The sequence below is a fragment of the Octodon degus genome, unplaced genomic scaffold (genome assembly GCF_000260255.1).
Source record: "Octodon degus isolate 3935 unplaced genomic scaffold, OctDeg1.0 scaffold00023, whole genome shotgun sequence".
In the NCBI taxonomy this organism is placed as follows: Eukaryota; Metazoa; Chordata; class Mammalia; order Rodentia; family Octodontidae; genus Octodon; species Octodon degus.
This window is the reverse complement of record NW_004524599.1, coordinates 12,510,758-12,520,105: the sequence shown is the minus strand read 5'-3', so window position 1 is coordinate 12,520,105 and position 9,348 is coordinate 12,510,758. Positions and strand designations below refer to the sequence as shown.

General features: G+C 42.7%; 1 pseudogene; it reads right to left on the bottom strand.

The window, feature by feature from the left end:
- Nucleotides 1–7,950: 7,950 nt before the first annotated feature.
- On the bottom strand, nt 7,951–8,595 carry LOC111815878 (annotated as a pseudogene).
- Between the last annotated feature and the right edge of the window lie 753 nt (nt 8,596–9,348).

Genomic DNA, 9,348 nt, shown 5'->3' with positions numbered 1-9,348 from the left:
CTCTAAGAACACAGTGGCCCAATAATGAGGAGATGGCGCTCCTCTTACAGTGAGTGTGAAAGTAGCACTGGGCTTGGAGGGTGTCTTCAGTCTGTGAGTGTTGAGAGGACTGTGATTTACTGCTTCCTCAAAATTGGAAAGGCCGCTAGCCAAACTTCCCTTGCGGGCTCGCCCTGGAGCCGTGCTGCCACTGCGCTGTACTATTAAGTGGTCTTTGGGCTTCCTTCCACCACTGAAATGTCTTGATCTTTCTACTAAATTCTAGAGCAAAGGTTTTACCTTTTTTTACAAAAAAAAATTTAGGGAAGGGTTTACAGGGTGTTCAGGGTTTCACTACTAGATCAGACTCTTGGTGATACGCCTGTTTACAGTCTCCCAAGAGCTGAGATTATGGGCACGTGCCACCATGCCCAGTGCTGGCTCAGTGCTCCCCAGGGACAGGGCCAGCACAGCAGGCCTGGAGATCAAACCCTGGCCCCTGAGTCTGCTTGTAAGATGCTTTAATCCACTGAGCTATTTGGCCAGCCCAAGGTTCTATCTTTTGATTGCTGTACCTAACACAGCAGGAAAAACACTCAAATAGTGCCATGTGGAGTTGAACTGGGGAATAGACTACTTCTCTCCATAGGTGGATATGTTCTCTACAGCTAAGCCCCAGCCCACCTGAGCATCTCTCTTGCTTTCCCTCTGATACCTGACTGCTTCTACAGTTTGACCTTCACTTCTCCATAGGAAAGTACCTCCTTAGGAAAGTGCCTGCTACAAATTTCTGATTGAAAATTTCATTGTTTCTTCTATTATAAAATGACCAAGCCTAAATGCCTCACCTTGCCCTCTGGACAAGCTCACTTCTCACTTCCCTGCTGCAGCACTACTGTTGGCCCAGGTTAGCATTCCAGTGCACCCATTGCTGCTGTTATCTAGTTTCCCAATGACAATTGGGAAAGCACCCAAGGCATAGGTTTGGGCCAGGAAAGGAAGAAGCTCATTTTGATCAAATATGATTTTCTATCCCCACTTACTGAATAAATTCATAATTTTCACTCTATTAGGTAGCACTAAGCAAAGTAGAGTTCCTTGCCTCCAACCACTAAGACAATGGTAAATCCTAAGTTAATCATCATTATAGAAGTATTTAGTGTGGTGCTTACATTAAAAAGATACTGAACAGATAAATCCATTTTCAAGGTAAAGTTACCATGTCTCAAGTCTCTTCCAGTGTAGGATGAGAGCTATTGAGCATGTGACATGTGGCTCTTCCCAACTGAGATATTCTCTTAGTATAAAAAACACCTTGGGTTTTAAGACCAGGGAGAGGAAAGTGTTTCATTAACAATTTTTACCTTCAATACTCATTAAATACCAAAATCACAATATGTTTGATCCACTGAGTAAGTAAAATACATTAAATCTAACTCCACTTATTTCTGTTTAACTTTTTAATGTTATTTGTAAAACTGTTAAAGTTCTAAATAGTTCATACATGTCTGTTGGACAGCAGGGGTAAGGCTACTTCTATGGGTGACATTTCATATATTGACAATGAAGGAGAGTTGATTGTCCCGTGGGGTACCTGGCCTGTAGAGTGGAATGACTAGTTAAAAGATTATTAAACAGAAATTGTTTTTCTAACGTTTCCATCACTCAGCTTCAGATAAAGTCTCACACCTATCCCGGAACTTTATTCTTCCTGTAAGGCTGCTGGACTAGCTGGGTTCTCCTCTTTCTGCCATCACAGAGCCCTCCGCTCTTGCCCTGCTTCTCTTCCACACAATGTTCTCCCAAGCCCACAGGGAGGGGCTCTCCCCTGGGCTTCTCATCAGCTCTCTTCAGCTCCCCTGAGAGTTCCATAAAGCAGTCCATTCATAGCACTGTCAAAATCTGTGTCCTTGGAGCCAGTCTGAGGGGGAGGCAGCTTCTCCCTGCCTCACGAAGTCTCCCATCCCACCTCCTGCCCTCAAGATGGAAGCTGAGGGAGTCCCCAGAGAAGGCTCAGAGGGGAGAGCCCCCCTTAATTCATGACTGCAGAAAGGGGAAAATAAGGATCTCATTTAAAAACAGGGGATTGATTGTTAGCCCAGATTTAAGGAGTCAGAAGGGAAAAAATGGTTTCCTTGGAATGAAAAGCCCACATCCACCCTGTCTTTCTGTGTTGGCTCCCTCTGAAGATTCCTTGGCGGCACATGCAGTTCTGGAGAGCTTTCTTCTGGAGATAACTGCTTCTCTGAGAGCTGCTGTCCCATAAGACTCCAAATAGAGATTTTGTTTGTTTGTTTTGGACACCATGCCCTCAGGTCCCATCAGGTGTAGCTATGTGACAAGATATAAAGGTCAGACATGTGACTTAGGGTTGTGTATCTTCATTCTACAGCTCCTAAAAGCCCTCGAAATACACATATCCCTCAAACAGATCCAATGCCAGTGACTTCTCAGTCAGTGGGTCTCCTTCCTTGGAGTTAGCTGGGTCTTAGCCTGGAATCTGTCTTGGGCTGCACAAAGAGCACAAGATCATCTACTCCTGGTGGGGTGTTCTGTTTCCATGAATGACAGTATTTTTGCATTTTACAATCACCAATGAACTATTTGAATGCCCAAGGAAGGGCCAATCAATTGCAAGGCTTTTCTATTAGTTCATTTGGTCTGATCCAGGATCCATGATGGGTGTTCTATATGTAAGGGCTGTGTTCCTCTTTGTCTGATAGTTTCAACACCCACTTGATTATGAAATTAAGCAGAATCACTATATGAGTCTGAAATTCTCTGGTCCAGTCTCAATCAGAGGTGAAATTCAGTACAACCCATGTTTCTCTCGGCTATTCTTTATTATCTGCCCAGCCACTGGAGTGGAACTCAGTGAGTAGAGGCAAGTAACAGGCAACTAGAACATGGCAGGACACCCACTCTACTAGGGGTGTGCTAGGGTTGAGATCTAAAATGTCCCCCAAGTTCTCAGGTGTGTGGAGGGTGAGACTATCATGGGGCTCTGCACTCGTCAGTGGATTCACAGCTGAATGTGCTCCTAGGAGGTTAGGCTTGGGGAAAGGGATTGCTAGGGGCTTGGCCTGAAGGGTTTCTCTCCAGGACTCCTCTCTTTTTTCTCTGTTTCTGAGATGCCCTGACTCCAGCATCCTTGTCCTCTGCTGTGCTCCTCTGCCATGCCATTTCTGACTCAGATTCAGCTGACTGAATTAAAGTCATGAGCCCAAATAAACCTCCCCTCCTTTAAGCTGTGGGTGTCAGGCATTGTGGTTAGTGACAGGTAAGTGACTAAAACAGGTTGGCCTAGTCGAGGTTCATAGCTATCAGCTCTGCACCATTGAAGCTGATCTGCATATGAAAGGTCACTAGGATGTGTCAGAAGAAGAGAATCCTACCTGGGCACTGAGGAAGGAGCAGTGAAGAGCCACATGGAACAGATGGGGACCCTGGAGCGCAGGACAAGGATGTGACCTGCAGCCCCATCTTTTAGAAACCAGGCATGAAGCATCTTAAGTCATTTTATGTGTTTCCCTCCCTTTGTCTCTCAATCCCTGTTCCATTTGTGAAAGATCTAGCTCCCTGCTTTCTCTTACCAACTTTTCAATTTTTCTCTTTATTTTATCTGTACTTTCAGTTTTTCATATTTGAGGAAAAAATGTACTAACTATCCCCAGTGAATGTAATCACTATGTGTTGTAATCATGAACTAAAAAAAAAAAAATTAAAGTGGGGGAGGGTATCTAAAAACAGAGAAAGGAGAAGGGGAAGGGAAGAGGAATGAAAGAATTAAAATAAGTTAGGTACATTTATGGACTCTCTGAGACTTATGCAAACATCATGTAATATAAGCATGTATTAACAAACAAAAAGAGAATCTAGAAAAATCACATACGTGGTCTCCATATAACTAGGGTAACAATGTCTGCTTCAGAGGGGCCTCAGTGACGTGGCAGTTTGTAAGTGATAAAACTCTCACCCACATGGAAGCTCTCACTTTAGTCCTGTGGCAGGCCTGTCTGACCAGAAGTTCCATATCTTTGCAGTCTTGTTTCAGTCAGATTCATCCTCAGTGACCAGAAGGGTTGTGATGTGGGCAATCTCCCATTGCCGTGTGACTAGACATTCCACAGGGCTGTCCCATGGTGTCTCTTGAATCTTTTTAGCTAACTCCTGCTTGGTCCCTGAGACTCATCGAAGCCCATGCTTCTCTTTGCAGTGCTTCCTGGTAGTGCTTCCTAGCTTCCCCTAAATTCAAAGCCCAAGCCCAGCTCCTCCTGGCTACGCTAATGGCACCAGAGCACACCTGTCTTCTAGCACCTAATTCAGTGTGATACTGATTTTTGGATCTGTTCCAGCTAAAAGTCTCCTTATAGTGGGACCATATCTTTCTTTCTAACTCTTCCATACATAGCGCTTATCAATGGAAATATCCTGAAAAAAGAAATAAATGTAAATCTGCATTTACTTTTAACATATGCATTTTCCTTCTGTCTCCAAATTGTCTATAAACACTGACTGGCTACAGTCATTATCTTCCCGGGGCAGAATCTCACAACTTCGTGTTAGATGTCAGCTGAGTGATGGCTATTGTGCTGTAAGGTGAAGGGAAGGCGTGACAGGCAGCAGTGCTGCTGCTCATACGCTCTTCTGTTTCAATATCCTCTCACTGCACATTTGTATTCTGTGTTTGGAGATGCAGAGACAAATGGCAGACCCAAACCTGATAAATAAGTAGGAAAGGCGTTGCTCTGTTCCAATGGTTGACTATGCAAGAGTTCACTGTGACCAGGCATGGTGGTGCAAGCCCAAAATCCCAGCACCCAAGAGGCTCAGGCAGGATGATTGCATAAGTTCAAGGCTGGTTTAGGCTACATAGTGAGTTCAAGGCCAGCCTGAACTATTCATTGGGTACATACTCTTGAAAGATAGTTCTCATGAGTTCATTGGGAAAAAATTACTATAAAATGAGCAAGTCTGGCCCTCCCCAGCTCTCTGCTTCCTGGATCCAGATAGAACTAGTTCCCCCAGCGCATGTTCCTCCTTTGCCATCCGCCACCAACCACGTGCCACGGGCCTTCAGTGGAACTGCACTGATGCAGGACCCTCAAAAACCATGAGCTAAGTAAGCCTGTTTTTCTTTACACGTAGCCTGTGCCAGGTATTGCTTTATAGTGGTGAAAAGCTGAGTAATACATAAGGGTAATGATGAAACTCTTGGGCCTCAGAGTCCAGTAGACATTCTCTCAATCTTTTTATTCACCTTCCCTTTCCCTTCTCCTTTCTCTGTCTTCCTAGATCCCTTCCCCATTTTCATTTTTCTAGTTTGTAACTACAGCACATAATGATGACATCCATTGTGGATAGCTGATACTGAACTCTAAAGCCAGTCCAAGACATTAGTACTTCTGACAGCATTCATGGATTTGTATCTGCATGAATAGAGATATTAAAAAAGAAACAGAACATTTCCTTACATCCAACGTATCAATAATGTCTTTATAAATATTCAATCACATCATAGTGTTTTAGAAATAAACAGTTCTGAATGTTTAATCTCTCCCTCTCCCTGGTGTTAAACCACCATGCTGGGAACCTGCCCCTCCTATAGAGACACCAATATTCTGCCGTCTAGGTAATTACTGTGCCCATTTCTTGCTTTTCCAATCCAGTTATTTCCATGGAAATAGAATAAGTTGAGAAAAAAGAGGAGGAAGAGAAGAAATAAAAGAGGAAGAACTTACAAAATGAAATACTTCATGCAATTCTGTGATGTGTGGATATTGCATCACAATTTGAAGTGTGTCCACCTGGTCATTTAATGTTACATTTTTATTGAACAAGTACAAACCCTTTGTAGCAATGGTGTGGCTACAAGTGGAATATGACACAGGTTCTGTTGTGAGTCCATAATAATTACTAAATATATGGAGGCAATATATTTTGATTATGCCCTGATTCAAAGTGAGTAACAGAAGCTTGCCCAGGATGAGAGACAGTTTATTCAAGTTCACATAGCTGGTCAGGGCGAGGTCTGACCAGGTCTTGACCTTTCATCCAGGGCTATGCTCTCTGCCGATACCACAACACCTCCATTATGTTTTATTTATTTAGATCTGTCAATATGCTGGCCTTTGTGGGTCATAATAAGTGCCCCAAATGTGTCTGTGAAGCGAATGATGCTGTGCACCTCCAACCACCCATTCATTGGGAAGCTTCTCTTTCTAGCAGAGCTCACTATCCAGCATCTGAAAAGAAAAGGATTTGCTAATGCTTAAAACCCACATCTAGATCATTGAGAGTTAGCAGTGTTAATCTCCAGGAGGCAGTAAACACAAGGTCACACTTTTAAATGTGGCTACTTGCTTTTTGGCCACCTAATTAGAGAAATCAAGTTCAGCACTGATTTGTAGATTTAAACAACACCCTAAACATGGTAAAAAGAAACATTGTTGAATCCTAAAAAGATAACAAACGCTGCTGCCTACACCACAGTCAAAAGCAAAATTTCATGAAACAGTGAACCACTGCAAACATAAATTAAATTGAAAAAGTTTGGACTTGAAAATAAAAATAATATTGCAATCTAAATGTCAAACCCTCTGACCGTCTTTTTAACCTCAGCCCTTGTGACTGACCAGGCTCTTGAGCTGGCAGACACCTGCTCCAGTGCCACCAGGCCTGGCCAGTGCTGCAGCCAAGCTCACGAAAGCCAAAGAACTTGACTTTGCAATAACTTTTGTTATTTAAAATCCAATACGGGCTGAAAAAGAAATGACAAAAAGAAAAAACATTCATGATTTAAGTGGGATCCATTCCGTCAAGAACAGCTGCAAAAGCAAATTTCACGTTTCACTCTGTTGCAATCCTAAGCAACGGAGAGTACTGCTCTGCCACTTCTATTTTTGTAATGTCACACGCCCACAGAGAGTTCATAGGCAAGAGAGCTGGAGGAAAAATTCATTCTCCCTTTTGTACCACCACCCCGAAAGACAGGCATTTGAGTTGCTTCTAAGGAAGACTAGCAAATGTAGTAACCAGACAAACCAATCAAAAACAGATCATCGATCAATCAATTAACCCATCAATCAGATGATGGGCTGTATTTTTACTTAGGCTAAAACTCCAGTTCTTTGTTGAGGATATGCTGGAGAGAGCTAGGAATGGGAGTGAAAAGCCGGTAGAATTAGAGCTCTAGCTCAGGACGACTAGGTGGGACCAGCGGGATGGCCTTTCGTGTTAGATACTTGTGTATTCTCACTTCAGACGGGCTTTTGTTTCCCCCACACCAATGATATTGCTTTTGCCAAGTCTCCAACTTGAGAAATCGAACTTCTTAATTAGAAGAAGTGGTTGACTCCACAGGGCACATCTAGAGAGATTCATCCTCACACAGGTGAAATGTGTGATTGATACTTGTCCTGCTTAGGAAGGGACTGAGGCTGGTAGAATTCAGCCTGATATAGAAGGACATCCCTGTTCCATGAAGAAGGCACCATTAAGTATTTTCTTTTCATTCATTTTTCAATTCATTCTCCCAACAATTATTTATTGTCCCCATTATATCTGCTATGGTATGAAACAACGTTGGGTAAGGCAGACATTACTTTTGCTGTGATGGGGCTTATACTGTAGTAAAGCACAGTTTAAAATAAATGAATGATGAATTTTATAAAGTGATAAATGCTAAGGAGAACACAAGACAGGATAATTTGAAGGAAACCCAAACCTGTTCTCTTTTTTTGCCAATGTAAATATTTTTATTGAACACATTGCATTTTCACTCATAGTGTGGTGCTTAAAGTGCAGCGCAATGTTTCTCTGTGTACATGTTCCATTATTCAAGTATTGAGAATGCCCAGTGCATTACTATTGCAGATCAACTTTAATAACTGCCACAGAATTTGCTACAACTTTAGGTCCTTCAATTTTATTGGTTGTGGAAAACTGCTATTATCTATATTTTGTGTTGGCTTAATCAACCTCTTCAATGGTGCGCCCAGAGGAACCACCACCAGAGGGAGAAGGTCCTCCACCAGGGAAGCCCCCAGGCATTCCTCTGGGCGTGCCACCTGCACTCTGGCACAGCTTGGTGATGAAGGGATTGCAGACTTTCTCTAGCTTCTTCTGCTGATGCTCCAATTCCTCTTTCTCTGCAGCCTGATTCTTATCCAGCCAGTTGATGATTTCATTACACTTGTCAAGAATCTTCTGTTTGTCTTCATCAGTAATCTTGTTTGTAGTTTCTCATCATCAACAGTTGCTGTCATCTTGAAAGCATAGGACTCCAATGAATTCTTGGAGGACACTTTGTCCCTTTGATTCTCATCATCAGCCTTGTACTTCTGTGCTTCCTGGATCATACACTCTATGTCCTCCTTGTTCAAATGGCCCTTATTGTTAGATATCGTAATCTTGTTCTCTTTTCCTGTATTTTATCGAATGCAGGAACGTTGAGGATGACATTGGCATCACTATCAAGAGTTACTTCAATCTGAGGAACACCATGGGTGCAGAAGGTATGCCTATGAGTTCAAACTTGTGAAGCAGGTTGTTATCCTTTGTCATGGCATGCTCACCATCATATACCTGAATGAGCATGCCAGGCTGCCAACCCATCCTTATACCAGGAGAGCCCCGCTAAGAGTAAGGCTGAGGAGTGAGGCTACACTACATAACTGCAAGCTAGCAGGAAGGTTATGTCCCAAAACCACTCAATTTTGAGGTGATTCATAATATAATAAAAGCTAATTTTTATACCTATCTAAATCAGGTGAAGTTCTAAGATCCTCACAATGTCATACTAGAATTGGTCTGTTTTCTAATCTGATGGCAGCAATCGTGTGGCATGATTGTCATCTCTGGGTGCAGGTAGAAGGGAACATACTGGCTTCTGCTGTATCTCCAGCACTAGTCATTCAGGTAGGCAGCACAAATTATAAAGGATGGGGCAAGTGTTTGTCTGCTCCTAATGAGCACAGAAACCCTGGAAGGATGAAATGACTTCTAGCACCTCTCAGATCTAATGTGAAGTTGACCAGCAAGATCAAGAACTGACTGTATTAAATAACCAAACAAACTGTTTGGTTGTAACTCTCACCTTGATATAGAAAGGGTAGGACATGAGTCTAAGAATATCAGGTAAACACAGTGGAGAACCTTGAGTCTCCCAGATCTACCTGAGTGTGCACAAGTGTCTGATGTCCCTTTCTTAGGGGAGAGCAGCAGCCTCTCATTACCTGGAGACCATGTGCATATTTCCCCTGAGATGAATATCACGTATGATGACATGTATATTCCTTAAGTTTTAACCCTACCTCTCTTCATTGATTTTAAATCAATAGCTGGTGCTATCTTTCTGTACAATGCAAG